The sequence below is a fragment of the Cuculus canorus genome, chromosome 1, assembly GCF_017976375.1.
Source record: "Cuculus canorus isolate bCucCan1 chromosome 1, bCucCan1.pri, whole genome shotgun sequence".
Lineage (NCBI taxonomy): Eukaryota > Metazoa > Chordata > Aves > Cuculiformes > Cuculidae > Cuculus > Cuculus canorus.
In genome coordinates, this window is record NC_071401.1 from 85005151 (window position 1) to 85026408 (window position 21258).

At 34.3% G+C, this 21258-nt stretch overlaps 1 protein-coding gene across 3 annotated transcripts in view; it reads left to right on the forward strand.

Annotated features, from left to right (window-relative positions):
- Positions 1–21258, forward strand: part of IL1RAPL1 (interleukin 1 receptor accessory protein like 1) — a 697071-nt gene that overhangs the window by 98455 nt on the left and 577358 nt on the right. The window lies entirely within an intron of this gene.

Here is a 21258-nt window from a genome sequence, read left to right on the forward strand (position 1 = left end):
TTCTGGGGTTAACATCCAAAGGGATTAGTGTGTCAGCTCAGAAAGTAATCACAGGTAATTGATCCACATGTAGCTAAACTCAGAGTGTTAAAAAAGAGTTGAATTACTTTCACTGAAAAAAAGAGAGAAAGCTCTAGGCACAGGTGCAGGAGAGGAAGTTATGTGAACAAAAAGTCAAACCAAAACGAGAAAGCAAATTCTGAATTTATTTTGTTTTGTGTAAAATTTTATTTTCTTCAGTTCCCAAGACAGTTTTAGAGTTGTTAAAGGATGATTTAAAATAAAATACAAATGTGATGAACAAAACAGTCCTGAAGCAGAGTGTTTCACACTTAAAGCTGAGTCTTCAAACTGTTTTTTAGAAGTGTTCAGTTACTGAGTTTCTCTTGTTTTGGCTGAACGTAGCTAGTATGGGATTATGCAGAGATGATGCACTCTAAGATAAAGGGAGAGCTGATTTTTTAAGACAAAATCTGGATGAGCAACTTTAAACTCACCTTCTACTGAATTGCAAGTCCCACATCAATGGTATGACTCTGCTTCATGTATGAGAAGGATCTATGTAATGAACCAGCTGCAACTTTAGATAGAGACACACACAAAGGGGCAGCATCGATTTGGAGAGATCTCCAAATACAGTTATTTGTAATCTTCCAATCAGTTATCTATAACAGTCAAGCAATCTATATTTAACACCAGATAGATTAGTATATTTCAGTTGTTGGAAGAGCTGGGAAACATTATTTACCCTGAACAGGTAAAAGATATAACTTATATATTGAATGCAATATAGTTAAACAAGGCAAATATATTGCCACACAAAATATTTTATAAGGAAAATGTTAAGTTACCAAGTATTAATTGGTAAGGAATGCATATTTAAAAATAGATTTAAAACCAAACGAACAAACCACAAAGCCAAGAGGGAACATAAAGATCTCAGATTTTAGTTTCTTAGATTTTAATTAAATGCATGTTAATATTCTTAGACTGTTCAAATGTAGTCTTTCCTCCTTTCTGGATACTCACTTGTTTCTGTCCAAAAATAGCTCAATCCAACAATCCAGCTCTTTTGTCAAGTTTCCCTCTTGACTTTTGAGTTGTTACTGAGCTTCTCAACTTGACAGTCTGTAAATAAAAAGCACTTCCTCTAGCTGATTTTCAAGATTGCTGCTCTTAACAATCAAATTCCTCAAACATATTTAGAACAGGTTCAGAACAGATGTAAATCTTTGCAGTTTCAAGAAACTCAGTAGAATTCCAGTGAATGTATTTATGTCACTTTGTTCTTTTACTTTGGAAGAAGAAACAAAATGGCAAATTAGTCAATTATAGCTCTTAGGGATCATCTGTATATTTTAAAATAGCCTGAACTTTTATATACTTTCTCCCAATAATTGATTCTAGCATTGCACTGCCTTTATTAAGCACAGAAAGTGCAATAGTTGAACTGCAGTATTTCATGAGATGCCCTAGAGGCATCAACATTTGGACATGTGTCTGATTCAGAGCTCCTGTATCATTCTTGCTCTGGGCAAGGAGGGTAATTTGCTGCTGGCCTAATTTTATGAGCACGAAGTTTCTAGTTTCAGCTCTACCATCTCTTCCTGTCTGTGTAGCTTCAATTTTCTGGCCAGGAAATGCTCCCTAGTCCAAGGTTTTGACAGAGTGAACAAAGAATGAGGGGAGATATTGCATTGCATTAGTCTGGAGGAAGTGTCTTGTTCAGTAACAGTTGAGCCCTTCAACTTTCAACTCTGTCCAGTAGAAGCTTTATTGCGTTTTGACATTTTTAAGTGCATATCAAAAAAATGACAAATAATAAAGTGTTAATATTAGAGTTAAAGTAGTTTTGTCTGCAGTTCGACTAGATTACAGATGAATGTATGACTTTTGCACTTTTCACATGTTTATGTAATGTTTTAAAGGCATCCTTATCTTTAGGGAGAGGCTAGGGTTTCTTCAGTGTGTGCAAAACAGCACATACAGATGCAAATGAGTGGATCTATGGACTGAATCCAACTCACTGCTTTAAAAAGAAAATGTTGTTTTAGATGTCAAATGCTAGAAGTCACTATTTGACTTTTGAAATTATCGTTTTGACCATCAAACAGTGTTTGCTTGTTTCTTTTTTTTTTTGTGCATGGTTAATATAACTTCTAATTTATTTTACTGTGTCGCCCTGCACATCCGTGATATGCTGACGGAGAACTTTTTCTAAAGTAATATTATATTTCCTGTTCCTGTAATGTTATGTATGGTTCTAGGAGGGATTCTATTATATAACATCACATTTATTTCTTCTGATTCTATTCAATATAGTGTATTTGTGCTTTCTACTCTGAAATACGTTAGTAGATCAAAATCACAATGGGATAATCTGTTGGATTGGTGGTGGAGAGGACTGGTGGGGCTGCAGTCAGGCAGACCGCATCATGTGCTTGGCGTTTCTACAAAATCATTGTATTAAATTAATAGTCACATCATTTTCAATCTCATTAAATTTGGCTCCACTTTCGAATTTATATTATGATCATGGGGAGGGGTAATTTTCTTATGTCTGACTTTTATAAATGTACTGTAATTCAAAGTCATGACCATGTAGTGTTATATTAGTAAGGAATGAAGTAAAGCAAACACCATTCAGCTGAAGGGAGGTTCTACAAAAATCTTGGAGAGAACACTTAAATATTAAAAGTTACATCTTACATGGCATTTTGGCATCAGATACTTCTCAGTCTAGCTATTTCTGAGAGAATATGTCTGTCAACCATTTTTGGTCCTGTTCTGGTAAGGAAACGCATACAGTAGTAATCGTATCAATTACCATCCACTAAAGAATTGACTTACAGGAATTTCTAAAAATAAAGATGTCAGTCAGCTATGCATGTTGCTACCATATATACAAAAATTTTGACACCTTTGAAAATTTTATCCTCATTTCAAAAGAGAAAATTCAGAAAAGCAGAGACAAGTGGCAGAGGTCTAAGCAATGGTGGTTTTGTGGATGCTCTTTATTTTTACCATCAAGAGCATAGGACCAGTTTCAACATTCTCTCTCAGAAGGGAAAATGACAGAACGTGTCTATGGATCTTTAGCCTGGGAGGCTTCCCAACATCCCATAACAAATCTAAGTTTCATTGATGACAGTATCATACACTTCCATGAATGGTTTGAGGCATTCCTCTCCCTCCCTTCCTCCAATATTAAGTCAGATGGTGTTATCATCTGAGTGCCTGCAAAAAAGGCACATTTCTTCCATGGTGTATGTGCAAAGCAGAAATCAATGCTGTTTATTCAAACTTATTTTTTATCTTTCATCAGCAATTTGAGCCCCACTAGCATTTTCTTAAACATTTAATATCTGTCTCATTACACATTAAAATTTTCAGTGGTCTAATGAAGGTGATGTTCTACTGAGTAATAGGATAAAATACTTCATCTCAATTTTCCCAGGAAAAAAATCACTTTATTTTTAACTCTGACCTTTCTGCATTGTTTCACATCTCTTCTCCCCAGACAGGAACTGACTATTGAATATATTTGGCTACCTTTGTTCAGCTACTGTTCTCAGTGTTTAATTACTACAAGTATATGTTTTTAAAATATTTTCCAGAGCTGTAATGGTATAATAGATACATCCATTACTACTTGCTTAAATGAAGCATGTGCAAAGTGAAGAGAAGATCCAAATCTCTGAAGATATCTCATTTTACCTATCAGTTATTCAAACGCTCAGAAGGTGACTTTAAGTTTTAAAATCCAGTCTTTCTTTAAAAGGCTGAGGAATTAAGTTAATATTTTCTTTTTTTTATTATTTAATTCATCTGTTTTTGAAGTAAGCATATCTAAAAAAATGGTTTTAAAAGCTACATCTTTCTATCAACATGAGGTTTTAAATTCTGCATCTGAGCAATAGAAACAAATCACCTCCACAGAAAAGTATCTTTCCTTTTCTGGAAAGAGTGATACTTACAGTTATTTCTCTACTTCCAAGCACTGTAAATAGCTTCACATGGTACTACTACATATAAAATTCCAATAGGTTTACAATCAATCTAGATTCCTGTCATTTGTGCATCCTTAGCATTATGTTGCCTAATCATATCTACTTTGTTTAGTCTGGGAATTTCTGTCCAGTCCCCTCTCACTGATTTGGGAATAAATAGAACACCTTTAATTCAGTCCTGTAGTGATGCAGAACAATGAACAGTAAAGGGTTTATGTGCACATGCCTTTGTCTCCCCTTCCTCCTTTGTTTCTCCTTCTTCCCTTAGAAAAGGAAGCATGCGTTTAACTTTATTTTTCAACACAAGTTTCAGTGAGATCTGAAAGCAATAAAATGGGGGGGAAAAATAAATCTAAGCACTGCTGTAAGTAAAAGAGCTAAAAAATGGAAGCTACAGATGGATCCATCAGAGAAGCACTTAACATAATTAAGCAGAAATTACAAATTATGGTTGATTTGGTTACAGCATATTCTGTTGTGTTTTCCACAGAAACCTCCCATTCAGTGGCTGAATGGAGGACACCACCCATGTTAATTTCTACTAACTTCTTGTGAACCTGATTAAAGTCTTTAAATTTGTCTTTAGCTAATTTACCTCCATCACAAAACCAATGTTCTTCAGAATCATTCTTGTGGGGATAATTTTTTACAGTTAATTAGATGTTCATTAGCTAACAGCCAGTAGAAAGCAGGAAGTTTCTTGGTTCAGCTGTTAATCGATAAATTAACCCTGTTCTTCCTAGCTAATTTTTTAGACAGTGAAAAATTCCTTTCAGTGTTCTTGAAAAATACCTATGCTGTAAACCAAATATTCAAGAGGACGTAGTACACATTTCTCTCAATGTTGTCAAAATCAGCAGAAGAAAATTCACAGAATGATGATTTCTTTAGGTTTAATTTTTCTTCCTTGTCTTGCCGATATTATGGAAAATGAGTTTTACTTTATATGATGTCTGATTCTGCATGGTGCTGTATTCAATTCCATAATATGAAATCAGTCAGTATTAGCATACTCTTCTATTTAAGTGCATTCACTGAAAATAATGAAACACTTCGTTTTTCAGTTAGGCAGATTACTTAAATGTCTAAATATACTCAAGTAAGTTTCAATCATTTCTGCTTATATTTCTGGCAATTTTTGAGTTCCCATGTTTTCTCTTCCTTCAGCCCATTGCTATAATGGAAGCTAGATTTAGTCTTCTGATTTCTGCTTCCCCTAGAGTTTCAGAGAATTTAAAACAAGTCTCAATTATTTTTCTTTTCAAAGATCAGTTTTGTCTAGTGCAATTGAACTCATTTGCACCAATTTAACAGATTCTTCCTGACTCTCAGAGTTATTATCTGCTGATTACTCATGAGTCAGAACCTTAGACAGAAGTCTGATATGGCAATGTTAACAGGAAGTTAAATTGTTATGTTATATATTTTAATAAGTGCTATAGACAAGTAAATGAAAATTACTGTGATACCAGTGATGTGGATAATAAAAGGAAAAAAGAAAAGTCTAACTTGAATCTTTAGGGGTTTTAAATTTAATGGAATGCCTTGCAATCAAATAATGTTCAAGTAATTGTAATTTATGCATTCCAGAGGGCATTTCAGGGGTTTGCCTGAGATATAGAGGAAATAGATAGTAAAATGGAATATGCATGTATGAATCTCATGAGGTTCAGCAAGGCCAAGTGCAAGGTCCTACAGCTGGGTTGGGGCAATCCATGGTTGAAACACAGGATGGAGGAAGATGTGATTTAGAGCAGCCCTGTGGAGAAGCACTTGGGGGTGTTGGTTGATGAGAAGCTCGACATGAGCCGGCAATGTGCATCTGTAGTTCAGAAAGCCAAATGTATCCTGGGCTGCATCAAAAGAACCATGACAGATAGGTTGAAGGAGGTGATTCTGCCCCTCTATTCCACTCTTGTGAGACCCCACCTGGAGTACTGTGTCCAGTTCTGGAATCCACAACATAAGAAGGATATGGAACTCTTGGAATGGGTCCAAAGGAGGGCTACAACTTGAGAGCTTCTGCTGTGAGGACAGGCTGAGAGTTGGGGTTGTTCAGCCTGGAGAATGCTCTGAGGAGACCCTATAGCAGCCTTCCAGTACCTGAAGGGGCTACAAGAAAGCTGGGGAGGGACTTCTTGTAAAGGCTTGTAGTGATAGGACTGGGGGCAATGGCTATAAATTGGAGAGGGGCAGATTTAGTATAGATATAAGAAGGAAATTCTTCACGATGAGTGAGGTGAGGCACTGGCATAGGTTGCCCAGGGAAGCTGTGGCTGCCCCATCTCTGGAGGTGTTCAAGGCCAGATTGCAAAGGGCCTTGAGCAGCCTGGTCTGGTGAGAGATGTCCCTGCCCATGGTAGGGGTGTTGGATCTAGATGACCTCTAAAGTCCCTTCCAATTTAAACCATTCTATAATTCTGTGATTCTATGTGTAAGACATGGTCTTAAAAGAAAGCACAAGATTTTTTATCATCTTAATTTCTTATCATTATTGCTACTTTTAAAGTGTATTTTAATAGAGAGAGTCTGAGAATTACTCAAGTATTCTATTTTGTAGTTTAACTCAAGTCTAATTATTCTCCTTTTGGATGCTTGTATAAATCCTTTAGGAAACTGTTACCATTATTTTGTTGTTTTGATATCAGTCCCAGAGGACTGAACCTGTGCTCTGAGGAAACTACTGAGTGCAACCAAATAACCACAGTCCTAAAAAAGTATTATTGAGCTTTCAAAGGTATGTGAAGACTCATCTTGTGTTTGTGTGCTGTAGTTCATTCTGAATGGGTCAGGCTAGAGGTAGTTCTTCATAACTGTGTACAATCATCAAAGACCTTTTATGGTGTAAAAGCACAGTAGCTGTAGGAACTTTTCTGCTACAGAAGGGTTTAGTTATGGTTACAGGATGGCATAGGCTGGAGATCCTTTCTCTGTACATTTTGAACTTCGCATTGCGTGGTTCTAGCCTGTGTCTTGCCAAGAAGATCTTGATTTATTGGGCTATTTCTCTTACACTTTCACAATGTATGCAAATTATATTCAAATCTCTATTAACCAGCAGATATGACACTGCTAGGCAACCAGTGCACTTCAAATATTTTTCTGTTCATCAATGGTAATCCCTGGGATTTCTTGTGACCATCTTCTAGTGACTACACTTCATTTCCAAGATTCCTAGAAAAAAATGTAAAATCTTTTTTAAAAAAAACCTGTTTTCTTTCTTAAACTTACGTCAGTTAAAAGCCTCTAGTGTCTGTCTTCTATGCTATTTCTATGATTTTCATTTTAAGGGGCATAAACACATACGCCAAAGCTGGAATATAGTATTTCCTGCTTTACTTGGCTACTCTTTCTTACATTCCTAATATAGAATGGGCAGGGATATAGAATCATGGAGTCTTTAGGTTGAGAAAGACCACTAATGTATGTGTCAGATTTTTTTTTTTCCTGTGATAGTCAATTCTGGATTTAATTTTGACAGTAGAAATAATTTAGTCTTAATAACTGCAAAACCAGTCTTGCAATAAATCCATCTTGCTCTATACTTAATAGCAGTCTCAGAGATCTCATTAACTGGGGAATGGAATAAAAAGTGATGTAGTCTTGCCCACCTAAGTGAAGCAGAAATGTTTGCAGAATTTTAAAGAACTTGAGGACAAATGCAAACTCTGTTATCCTTGTTTTTTAGTGCATTTAAAGAGATTGTTACAATTGACCTTTTCACTTTTCCATTTGTATAAATAACAAATTATTTCAAAGGAATGTTTCCTCTCACAGATTAGAGTAAAAAGCAGATTAAGGGGAAGAGTAAAATAGTTTCTGTTTCAGCATAATTGTTTTCACAGTGAATTCCTGAGAGCAGATAAAGTAATGCTGTATTTGAAAAATGATATATTTATATATTAATAATTTGGGTGTCAAAATAGTAAGATTAATAACACTTTTTAAAAAGTAAATTTTTTTCCTTCCCGATAAATATTGAACTTTATAGTAGTGGTGGGAGAATTCAGGACTTGACTGAATGGCTAATGATGGAAGCATGGTCTTTTCTATTTTCAGTAATTAAATGTTTGTATTTCAAGGTGGAATTCAGTTCTTTGTCCCAGTGAAAGGGAGAGCATTTGAGAAATGGAGGAAAATTTAAAATTAATGCAAATGCAGTTAAATGTAAGCCTTACACCTGGCTAGATGCCATTTGTGGAGTATCGAACAAGTAGAACTTGTATTTTCAGCTTTATCTTTTTAATGAGAAACACAAAACATATCATAAAACATGATACAATGCATTTACCTGCTCAGAAAAGTGTCTGCAGGTTTTTTTTTAGTATTGCATTGTGAAACTATTAACTTTCTTTGTTGTTGATGATGAATCACAAAAATTGAAATTAGTAAAATCTTTTTACTCTGTGTTGGAACTCCACTGATCATTTAATGAATGTTCTTAAGACTCTTCCCCAATCTCTTTGAAAACACTTCTAAAACTTTTCTCAGCTTCATTTGTGTGTTGCTTTTTCCAGTTGTCCATAAGAGGAAACTTGTTAGTTTTTCCTCTAGCACAGTGGGAAATCGAGTGCAAAAGTTGGTGGAAGCCGTCCTTGACTAGTGTATCTGCTAACCAGACCTCTCAGATTTGTTAGAGAAGGATTTTCCCCCAAAAAACAGGATTTTGCCAAAGAGCAGGAACCCAGCATGAATGATCAGTCATTGGATAACACCCTTTCTAGAAGGCAATGAATGTCAGCAAACTGGACAGGAAATAAGGTGCCTAAGTGCTCTGGAAGGTTTGTTGTGCTCTCACAAAAACATTCCTCAGCATTTCATGAACTGATAGAATGGATTCTACACACTTATAAGTAGGCATATTTTATTTTGTTTTGCTCTGAATACTAGCCATGTTATTGACGAAGAACAACAGGGAATAAAATATTCTGGCTATTTCCCGTACTCCAAACTTATGAGCAGGGGTAGGCTAAGACTGAATTTAGAGCGGAATGTAAATAACTTGATTTTCACCATTTCATTGGTGGTCAGTAACTGAATTGGAAGTGAAACCAAGCTGTTAGCCATTGACCACTTTTCAAAAAGTCGGGCTCTGTGTTTAGATACGAAGATTTAGACTAGGAAATTACTTTAAGGAAAGCATAAAAATGGAATTTAGCTTTATTTGTCCTCCTTGGGATTACAAGTGAAATGAATCATAAATATGGTACCTAGATAAAAAATATTATAATTAAAGAAAACCATTATAAACATTAGTAAAAGTTTAGCTCTTTAAAGGAAATTAAACAAAATCAAAGAAAATCAGAGAATATTATTTTTGATAAGTATTTCCCGACCAATAAAATAACAGAAGAGTGGAGCAAATAATCCTGTAATCAAAGACTTCTGGCCACATTGATGTCAGTGCTTTTCACAATTACTGTTATTGTACAGGACAAGTTTACTAGAATCCAAACACTGTACATGCCAACAGATGACAGTAATACACAGTATACAGAGAACTGACTGCAGTCTTGTAGAGTCAACAAAGAACTGTTTGAAAGTATACAGCAATTCTTATACTATTACCTGTTGTCATTCATTCCTTTTATGATTTTCGTAACTATAGAAGAGACTTAAACCAGAACATTATCTAACATATATTTTTAATTTGTACTTGCTTTGTCAAGATATTTTAATGCAAAGTCCTTCTCTTTCTGCATTTAGTTTTGTTCAGTTCTACACTGAAAATAGCAAATCTTCACTTCTTCAAAAAACATATTCTTCTAGAGTTTTTCTACAGAAAATATGACCTCTCCTTCTTATCTTTATGTGAATCAGTGAAATTTACATGCAGTAAAATAAAACCACGACATGCATTCACTGAGCTCAGACATGGCTAGATAATTGGTGATTTAACTTTTCATCACAAGGGAGTTTCCTTGACATGTAGTTTAAATGGAAATCATTCGCTCCAGCACTCACGTGTGGTTTGCATTCTTCTCAGCTTTTTTTCAGTCACGTCTTTGTCATGTTACAGTATAGAAGGAACATGGTTTTCTGTAGTCTTCATGATAGTATCTTTTCTATGTTTTATACAATACTAGTGATTCCTGGTTTCTGAAAGCCTAAATGATTATTCAATATATTAAAAACAACAGAGTAACCATCTTGCTTACAACCTTTTGCAGAAGAATTCAAAATTCTGTGACTTAATTTGAAAGACAGCATAACAAGATGTTTTATATTTCTTTTAAAACAACAACAATGACTGTATTTCTCCTTTGTTATTGATAGTACCTTCCTGAAAACTTCTGAAGATATTTTTTATTCACACCAATATTTTCTTTCCAGATATGGTAAACTGTGATCTTTTTCACCTATTTTTTTTTCTGAAGGAATGTAAATCAGCAGTCACTTAGAATTGCTTTTTTCGTTTGTTACGCTCTGGTAATATAGCTCTGGGAACAGGGCATGAGCTTTTACTGCTGACTGTGCATGAGCACAGAACATAAGATTTTGTTTTGACACAGTTATTTGCTTCTTTAATTTAAAAGGGGCAAGAGGAAATTGCTGAATAAAGAGCTGGAGGTAAAGAAAGCAGTGTCCAGCTGAAGTACATGACAGAAAATTGGCTGTGGTCTTACTCATAGTTCAGCAGTGAAAAAGAGAAAAGAAGGAAGATAAAGCTCTTTCTAAGTCTTACAGTATTATGTTGCCAAATGTGACACCTAAAATACTTATATCCCTTTTTACTTTTCAAACTAGATTTACTTCACCCTTTCTCTGTAGTATAGGATTCTGTTATTTGCAACTGACTCAAAACTTATTGACATTAACAGTGCACCTTGTAATTTTTACTACAGTTTTTTTTGCTAAATGGAAGGAACTAAGAAAAGAAAGAAAGTAAATTAAAAAAAAAAAAGGTTAATTCAATGTCTGTTAGCCTCTGAAGTGTTTCAGTTAAAGTAGAGAATATTTAATGGGCGAGAAAACATAAAGAAGCTGTTCTTTCTCTAGAAAGTGCTTACATGGGTATCATTTTACCATAAAATTAAATTAGTTTATTAATATAGGTCAATGAATGTAGAATTAATTATTTTCTTAATTTATTTGATTTGTTAGTTTTTTCAAGATTACCTTTTGTAGATGTATTAAATATCATAAGGAAAAAATTGAATCTTGACTGTTCTGATTCCCAAATCCCATCTGTAATTGTCATCATTAAAACCAGTTTCAAATCTTTGATTATTATAAAATTTATAGTAGCTTTCCTTATAAAGTTTGCAAATAGAATGCATTCTTCATACTTCATATAATTCCCCGTTTCCTGTTCCTTTGCCTTGATCAAGAGCACAGTGTGAGCACAAGCTCAGTTCTCTTGGTTACGTTACAGCTGTGTACCCACTTCTTCCAAGAAGCTGTTAAGGTAACACTGTGGAAAATTAGGTGGTGGATATATATATATTTTTTTTTTAACATGATGCATGAATTTTTATCAGCTCACAGGAGAGTGCAGTGAAAATGCAGTTATAGCAAAATAAGACATTTCCAAAAGTATCCTCAAACTCCTAAGGCACCACAGGAGGTGCTCCAATAAAAATATTTGCAGTCTGTGTACTTATTGGAGATACTGTATAATTCAATGGTTTTGAGCCATAACGATGTATCAGTTTTCAGTACACTAGTTCTCAGAGACGGAATAGGACCAGCAATCAGGAAATCATTTCATGGAAAGAAGTGAGGCATAGGCTTTTTTTCAGCTTTAGGACAAGTAGGACAATAGTTTGAACTCCTGCTACCAGAAACTGTTTATGGATCCTAGCATCTCCTACTGGAGGAAGAAAGTGCAGTATAAACTGATTATGGCACTTCTATTTGTTTTGTAGTTGTTGGGGGAGGGTAAGGGATTTCTTTTCATTAGGGTCCCAGGACACTCCCAAATCATATAGAAGATTTTTGCTGATTCTACAGGTATAATGTTCTTTAGATGAAAGTAGATTCATTTAACTTAGTGTTTACTGTATGGATGTTATCCATAGTATTGCTGTGTCAAATTGGTATGCACTTTTTGGATGGTGGAAATATTTCAGATATTTCTAGTTATGTTTAGTGGAAATGAAATGTTCTAAAATATTTTATGCTTTTGTGCTTAATGAAGAGTATACAAATAATTTAAACAGTTAGGTAAATAAAAGATAAGGGGAATTTAAAAAAGAATAATTCTTGGAAAAATTAAAATTGACATCCTCTTTACCAGCATCTCAAATGATATGCAGCCAGTTTGATGTTGTTGCCTTTCATGAAATTTAAAGAATCTATTTCAGGAGTATTGCACTACGAACCCTTACTACTGTAAAAAAACTCTTTGTTCTGCCAGAAAACAGACAATGCCTTTTAGCTCTGTTGGAAAATGAATAGCTCAGCAACATTTGCTCTAAGAAGGTAAAGTATTCTCTAAGATTGTACTTCATATTCTACTGATGCGTTTCTGCATGGTCTGAGAATTATTCTATAAAACGTCTGAGATGATACCCTGACCTAGTCTATAAATAAATTAAGTTGCAGCCAATTCTTGTTGAAATCCAGAATTTTAAATACATTAACTTAGGAGATAAATAACTTTGTCCAGAAATGCTTACGGACTGAATTGCTGCAGCTTTGTGTAAAAATTTATCATAATTTAAATTGAATCTTACGCACACGATAGCATAATGCAATTTTTAACACTTATTTTGGACATTCATTTTTCAAGAATGTGTCGGACTCAGCTTATGTATTACTATGTGGTAGATTTCAGTTGGCAAGACTGACTTTTTAGAATTTGTCTATCTGTAAGTATCTTAGTTTGCATCAGATCTATGCAGCAGTTAATTAGCTTTTCCTGTCCTTTTAGACTTTGCCAGTACACATGTGATTAATAGTTAAAGACTGTTTACTTAGATTTTAAGAGCTGCGTTTTAGGATTTAATGTGTGGTAAGAATAGGTTCAATTTAACATGTAAAGAGCTTGCATGACCTAATTAGCTTATTCAATAACTTGTTAAAATCAAAGGATATGAATATGTCTTCATCTTTCTTCATCATTTCCCTGAAATCTGGAAAAAAAAAATCCATAACTTTACATTTACTGGCAAGTTCATTGAAAACATTTTATATTCTGCTCTAGCTATACATACATTTAATTAAATCTTCCTGACAGCAGTATTGAAAATATTTATTGATAAGTGCAGCTAGAATAAGCTAGGGAAGTAATTACAATGCAGACTTTTATAATCTCTTACTATGAATATTGAAATATGTTAACATTTTAGCATATCTTCTCTCCTTTTTTCCTAGCTTAATTAAAAGTAACTTACTTAAGAAATGTTTGTCAGATCCAGTAATTAAAATCTCATTAAGCAGTAATATACCAAGTAATGACCATGTTTTTTTTTTCGTTTTCCCATGCAAAATAATATTCTTGTAGTGTCATCTTTTCCTGCCTGATCCCACTAATTAGACTGCTATCGGTTCCATGATGATCAAAATACATTTATTGGTGCTTTTTTTTTCATCTAGGAGTGCAGAGAAAATGGATTCAGACAAACTCGTTTTTTTGAAAAGAGAGGCCTCAACTGATATACTTTGCTTTTAATAATATAAATCTATGTGGGAAAATCGAAAAATAATCTCTAGATAGCTGTGTGAAATATGAGTGATCACTGTAAAAGTAGACAAAAGTTTTTAGTTAAAAGATTTGTTTCAATAAAGCTATGCAATTAATGGATTAATTAAGGGGAGGGGGGAATATTACATTAGCTGGTCTTTTATGGTGTGAACTGAACTATTCCATGTAGTCACTTCAGCACTCAGTTGCATACTTGTGTAATCGGAATGTTTTTTCCAGAATTATAACTACTGTTTTGTCTCTGGTTCTGAATTTTCAGATCTAATTCTTAAGCTCATCTCCGTAGTCACACAAGTTAGTTGTTTGTTTTTGATTTTTTTAACAAAAGAAAGGAAAAATAAGACAAAAGCATTATTTCTCAAAATTGCTGAGCTTTGAAGAAGAGAAAAACAATGAACCAATCACTCAAGGGACAAGCAAAGTGTGCTCTTTTCCTTGATCTTCTGATACACTACTAACAAGTTAAAAAAAAGACTAAAATAAAAAGGTCTTAAAACATCAAAACAGAAAAGGGTTTAAGTTCTGTTTGTTTTGATGAGGACAAATCTGCAGCTTTTGGTACAGTCAGATACTGTATAAATAGTAGAAGAAAGTTAAAGTACATTACATTACTGCTTTCTGAATACACTGGTATCTTGTCAGTAATTCTTTCAACTAATAAGCATTTGAAATATAAAAAAAAATGAAAAATATATGCGTTGTGTTTTAAATTGTAATATGTCTATCAATAGTTCAATTATCGCATAGCATTGGATGTGGGGTTTTAGTGGCCTCTGGCAATCTGGGGAGTTTTTTACACTCTCTCATGCTTGCAGTGAGTGCTTCACTTATCTTTTCCTCCAAATGGTTAACTTTCTCAGTCAAATTTCTGCTTAGACTGCATGACAGTCAGACTTGTGTGCATACACCACTGTAATTTTGATTATTAAACATATGTTGTCAGTAAATGCTCTAAAATAATGTGTAAAATTATAAAAAAAGTAGATCTGTCCTATTTAAGGAATAAAATTAACTCCATCTCTCTTGTTCAATGCATTTATTTACAATTTAGAAACCTCACTTATGTCATTGTGTCAGCAAATTGTGTTATGATGTGGCAGATGTGACTTGATAATGAGTTTTCTTCTGAAGTAATACAGCTAAGTCTGACAGATATCTAATTTATAATAATTATTACTTGCCTTCGTTTTTTTAGAAGGAAGAAAACTCTCAAATAAACAGGCTCTCTTTTTTTTTTTCTTTATTTTTTTTCTTTATTTGCTTGATGGAGAAAACTGAATTATTGGGATAGCACAGTATATGTTCATGCATTCAGTGTAAAAGGTAAGGTTCCTTTTTGTCTTCCCATGTGCTCCTCAAGTACCCTGGGCTATGTACAGACCTATGAGAGCTAAGTCCATTAGATACTAAATAGAAAAGCTTATAGGCTCAAGACTTCAATTACAGATCCAGGAATTCTAAAGCATGTATATTATTCCCTTAAGCTGTACACATATTTCAGTGCTTCGGCCATGCTGAATGATTTAATGAATATAAATGTTTCCATGGTGCTTATGAAATTCTATTATTTTATGCGTATTGTTTAGTAGAACCAAAATTTGTCTTCATTTGGATAAAAGAGAGTTAGATTACCTCTTCAGGTCTCTTCTCATTGTATTTTCTGTTATTTTTTTCTGAAATACTTAAACTGAAATTGGACCTGTTTCCATTTTTTAATAAATTTTACTGCATTAGTACAGATGCCTTCTTTTTCCTGGTATATGCATGAGGCACAGAAACCCCTCTGATAACAGCAAAGTTTTTGAAATTAGGATAGGTAGCATACTCCTGCAGAAGGAAGATGTGGAAAAGAACTTAGATCTTTAAAAGGTGTGGAGACTGTAGAATTGTTAATGGATCTACTCAGGCATATCCTTCTTTCTCTTTGCTTTTTTTTTTTTAATTATTATTTTTTCCTTAAAAAAATTGTCCTGTAAGTGTAATAATAGATTCATATTTGTCACTTTAGTAACCTAAAAACCCTCTGTAACTTCTATTTCTACTTGTTTTAAGAACATATCATAACTGTTCAACCTGCTATATTCCCGACTCCTTTAATTGTGAAAACAAGTAAAACTATAGACTTATCAGCTTCTCTAAACCAAATTCTTTAGCAATCTCAATTAATCCGTAAAGGAATCAAATTATGTTCTAAAATGCATGCAGGATTGCAGTTAAGTCTAGTAATTTTAACTTATAAAATCTCCAAAGCATGTAGCTAGGGCCAAGGAAGTGCTTTATTGGTGAGAGACGTACTTAGTATAATACTTTAAAACTCTGCCTTCCTTAGTGTTTTCTCTTGGTGTGGATATGGCTTTAGGAAATGGTGTATGTTGCTAACAAACTTTGAAATCCTAACATCATTACATTTAAACTGATTTGACCTATCTGAGGAGCTGAAACTCATTGGTTTTAAATCCCAAGAATTCACTGCTGGTTCATAGACTCTTACCATAGGCTGTCACAAACTTGTCACTAAGTGAAGGGTTTAATTTCGCTTTTTTTGCAACTACTTGAGCCAGTTCCAGAAACACTAAAATACAACCGCTTTGAATGTGCTAGCAGAGTATGACTTGGAGTCAAGGTATGACTTCTGGAGCAAAATCATACACGCTTATACCACCAAAGTAAAAAGACTTACAGAAAATAAGTTACTTGCAGCATTCCCAAAAGGTACTGAGCTTTTTCAGTCAGTCACCTTTACATCATTTCTCAGGCTCTTCAGCAAGACCAAATTATTTATTTCATTATCTTTCACTCCAGTAGAAAGCATTGTATTAGTATGTTTTATATTTAATTCTGGATTTTTCTCCCAGTCATACTAGATATCTTTTGAGAGAATTCTTGAGAATAGGTCACGTCTTTGAACTGTGACTTTTCTACAGTGCGATTACACTTTTGGCAGTGCTTGGGAGCTCTGGGATATCCTTCATGATCCACTTCTGAAGCTCTCAAAACTTTTTAAAACTGCCATATGGTGATATTTTGACTTGAGTTAGATTAGATAACATAACTGAGCTTGTTTAATTTATGTACTCTTTTTCATGAAACATGTATTACTTCACTCACAAAGATTGTGATGAGTTATTTTTATTAGAGCTTCTTGAAATAACAAGCTATGAGTACTGCAGAGGTGGCCATGAAAGGGCAAATAAACAGAACCTTTGTGAAAGAGTACAGACTTGAATTTTTTTCAGCCCTAAGGTCTACAAATAATTGTTTTGATCAAAAACAGTTCTTTTTTTTCTGTCCTTAGTATGTGCTGCAATAGTTGTCTTAGGTAATAATTACTTTTTTATTGAATAAATTCTGAGTGTTTCAAAAAAGATTGGGAATTTAAGAGCTGAACTCAGTACCAAATGTATAAATGTATATTATTCATGGACATATTCTTATCAGTCTTTTTGTTGGTGGCGGTGGTGGGTTTTTTTTTCTGTTCTTAGGCTCATTGAAACTAAGCTTGGATTTGTTACTTTTTCTGCCTTGAAGATTATGCAGGCCAGGGCAACAAGAGATAGCTCTCTAGGAACTCAACTCAGAGGATGGAAAGATTAAAAATATATACAATCAGTTTGAAGATGTTTTAAGTAATCTGTGCATAGTTCTACAGCTGAAGTAATCTGTGCCTCCAACAGATTTTCCAGAGCTAGAGTGGTTTATAACGTTATACAAAGTTTCTTTTCTAAGCCAAGAATATTGGTTTTGACTAAAAAAAGATGTTTTATCAGATTTAAAACATAAAGCAAAGATTTATTGCTGGTTTGGGGTTTTTTTATGGTGGATCTCAGTTGATAAAATTACACACTTATGATTATAGCATAAATAGGATAATCTGGCAAAAAAATCTTGCTCTTGTGTAAATCCTAGTAATAAATGCAATGCTTAGTTCACATATGAACTTCTTGCCTCCCTTTCTTTTTCTTGTGTTAAATGAAGTGTCTATACTTGAAGTACTGCTCTTTCATTTAAAGTGGTGTAATTTAATTTTCCTTCATGCTGAAAGAGCCTGAATATGAAAGGATTTTCGTAAGTCAGTGTGTAGTGTACCAGCATAATTCCTGTTCCCACATGAAAACACCTATGCTTCCTTAAAGCACCTTTTAATGAAAAATTAATTCCATCTAGGAAGTGTAACTATACTGGCAAACACAGACCAATGAAAGCCCTAGGAGAGATGGACACATAACTCTTACTTTCTTCCTTCTCTTTGTGCTGATGGGATGAATTAAATGCTTTGCCAAAAGTGTGTCTTGTGGAAGACACGCTTATTTCCAGTGTCTTCCTTGCTCTCTAATTCACACTATTAAATGGCAGTGTTAAAGCAGTCTGCACCTCCCTCACAGGGATGATAGCTATAGAGTCCTCCATGCAGGAGCCAGCAGTGTTGAGACTGGAGCTGGAGAGCCAATTAGGAGAATAGGGAGCCTGTCATTTCAGAGAAAGAAAAACACAAATGCTTCTTTAGAAACAAACAAAACCCAATAGACAGTCTCAGACTAAATAAATTAAAGGAAGTAATTGTGTAAAAACTTTTCTGGCTTAAGCAGTGCAACTGGTACTGGGAATTCCAATAAGAATCCTGTACATGGTATCATCTGCTTTTCTATATATGACTTTTTTCCTGTCATATAACTGTTCAAACTTGATTCATGAAGGTGAAGTTTTTTGCTGTAGGTCATATTTAAAATTCTGTAATTAAAATGTGCTTTTGAGGATTCTAGAGAAATAAAAAGAATGGTCATGCATATTAAATCCCTCACAAGACTTTCAGGCTCAGTTTTTTGATTGGTCTAGGTAGACAGCATATAGATTTAGAGAATATTTCAGCAACATAGGGAGCAGGAACAATCGTAATTTTAGACAAAATCCATGAATGTACTCTATCTTGAAGTGACATCTATTCAGAAAAAAAATAAACCAAACAAATTATAGGGAGATATTTTATCATAAACATTGCCTTCACCCAGCAAAGATTTATTAAGAACTTAATGTCTGCATTTCAGTTGTACGAAAAGAACACTCGGGTCACTAAAATGGATGTTTTAGAAACATTGGCATCTCTCTCCTATCAATAGTCATATCAAATATAGTACTTTGATAATTTAATACAAAACCTTTCTTACGTAGTGTCTATCCTGACTATATTTTTCTGCTTTTCAGTGTATCGTCCCTTAGTACTCTATTCCTATTATCATCTATTGAGCTCTTTCATGTCATAGAAGAGTCATTTGGGACTGGAGCTAAGTAAAATATGAGTTCCACGCTATCTCGTTTACTAACTCTTTGTTTAAAGGTGTTAAACATTTTCTTTACCTTTCACAATTGAAGTTAGAACATTATATGATGATATAGCAAGGTAGGAATTGAGATGATACTCTTATAAGTGAAACACCCTAGGATAAATATGTTTTTAAGAAAACACTGAAACAAATAGCTTTCTTCTACTACTCTGCTACTATAAGGGTAACAACTATAAGCACATAGGAGCTTTGTTTTTTATAAAAAAAGCATGTAGGTGTCTTGCAACCAAGAATCAGTAGGGTGCTAAAAGCAGCTGCTTTCAGATTGATTAGAAAGAATCCAGGAACCTGAACATAACTCTCACTTGAGTGTGGTGAAGGCAATTCAGAATAAGTATAGTCATTACTATAGACTGTCAGGAAATAATCCAAAAATATGGAATGTTATAAAACTTTTCAGCTTCCCTAGTTTATGGGCTCTTTTCTTTTAGGGTACATGCTGTATCATGTGCTGAGGTTTTCTCTTATTCAGTGTTCCTATTAATATGTGTGTACATCCATAATTATTAGTTTTAGTTGGCATTTAAGTACAGTGATTAAATAATGCATTACTATAAACACTGTTTATACAGATGCATATTTGCATTTACTAATAGGGAAAATGAATGATTAAAAAGTTATAATTTGGAAAAGAGTATTTTACAAACTTCTGAATCTGTACATTTAACCAAAGTAATACTGAAGTAGGGAGAAGGTTAAACTGAAATGAACTTAATGAATCGTGGGTCTGAGCCATCTTTTTACCTCCAGATATAAAAGTGAAAAGAATATCTCCTTAGAAAATCCTCAGACTGAACAACCAACTTCATTGTTAGCCACCTACCAAATCAGAAATTGTTAGTCAAAGGTTTCCGTTTCCTCATATTCTTGGCATCACCCTTTGCTCATTGCTAAATCATTGGCACAGCCACTAAGAATCAGCACTGATGAGGTAAGAGTGCCAGTTGATCGCACTAAATGTTGGAGTGGAATCTGTAACTGGGAAGAAGCATGGAATATGGAAAGACATGGAGCTGATTGCCTCATCTTCCCAGGCTGCTTGTATAAATTATGGCATATCTGACAATCTAAAGGTGGTTTTTCAAAGCTGTTTAGACACCTCAAACTAATTGCAATTAGTAGTGGTAAAATACCTTTCAGAAGAATGTGTTGTGAATTTCCCTCTTTTCCATGCGTGTTGTTGACATTAGGGACAAGGATACTCCATATTGAAGTTTGAGTATTTTAACTGCTGAACAAACAAGAGGTCTTTGAGACCTTTCTTATTTAAATAAATTTCAGAACGTTTTTTCAATTGATATTACTGATGGAACAGTCTTTTAGGTCTGTCTTCAGGTGCCTAAATACGAGTGTGTAGCACAGGCTGAAGCTGGCCTGGCCTCCAGCTGCCCATGCAGAAAAGCAGAGCTTCCCTTCTCTCCTGTATCAGATTTGGCAGCCACATGCGGGTGGGAAATTTTGAGTGACTGTAAATGTGTGAAACTCTGCCTGACCACTTGACATGGCATACTGGAGGGAAAAAAAAAAGAAATGTTTGGAGAAAGTTGCTATAAGAAGTCTGTATTACATTGCATTAAGATTTTCATTAGCTTCCAAGTAACAAATCCAGCTGGCAGGATAGTTACCATTGGGAGCTTGCATATTTGTACAGATATATATGTGTGCATGTGTAACTCTTATATGAAATTTTATATGTGTGTGTGTCTGTATAAACTTTTCAGATTTCAGGTTAATGTTTATAATTTGTGTGTAAAAGAGTTATTTTAAAAAGTTGCTCCTTCTGGAATATACATAATTTTTTTTTCTGCAGAAAATATATCTTCTAGATTGAGTCATTATTTTGTTGCCAAGAGATTATAATGGCCATTGGTCATACTGCCTTAGATTAGATTCTACAAATGCCTTAGAGAATCCAAAGTTTCTTCTGCCTTATTCCTTTATCCCTGGTGCTACAGCTGAGTTGGGGGGTTTTGTTGATCTTATTCTGCTACTGGGAGAGGAGATTCTACCTCACCTGCCACCTCTGGTATCAGCATTGACAATTACATGTCCTTGCAGAGGGTCACATCAGATGGCTAATCTGACAGGAAGGAAGAACTCAAAACATAACATTAGGAATGGACAGGGAGTGGGAATAGGGAGAAGAAAGCTCACAAGTAGGTAATAGCAAAATTTGTCTTAAAATGTACAGGAACAAAAATGCATCTTCTTAGGAACTGACATAATTTATTAAGAGGGTATTTTTACATGTTACTTCATA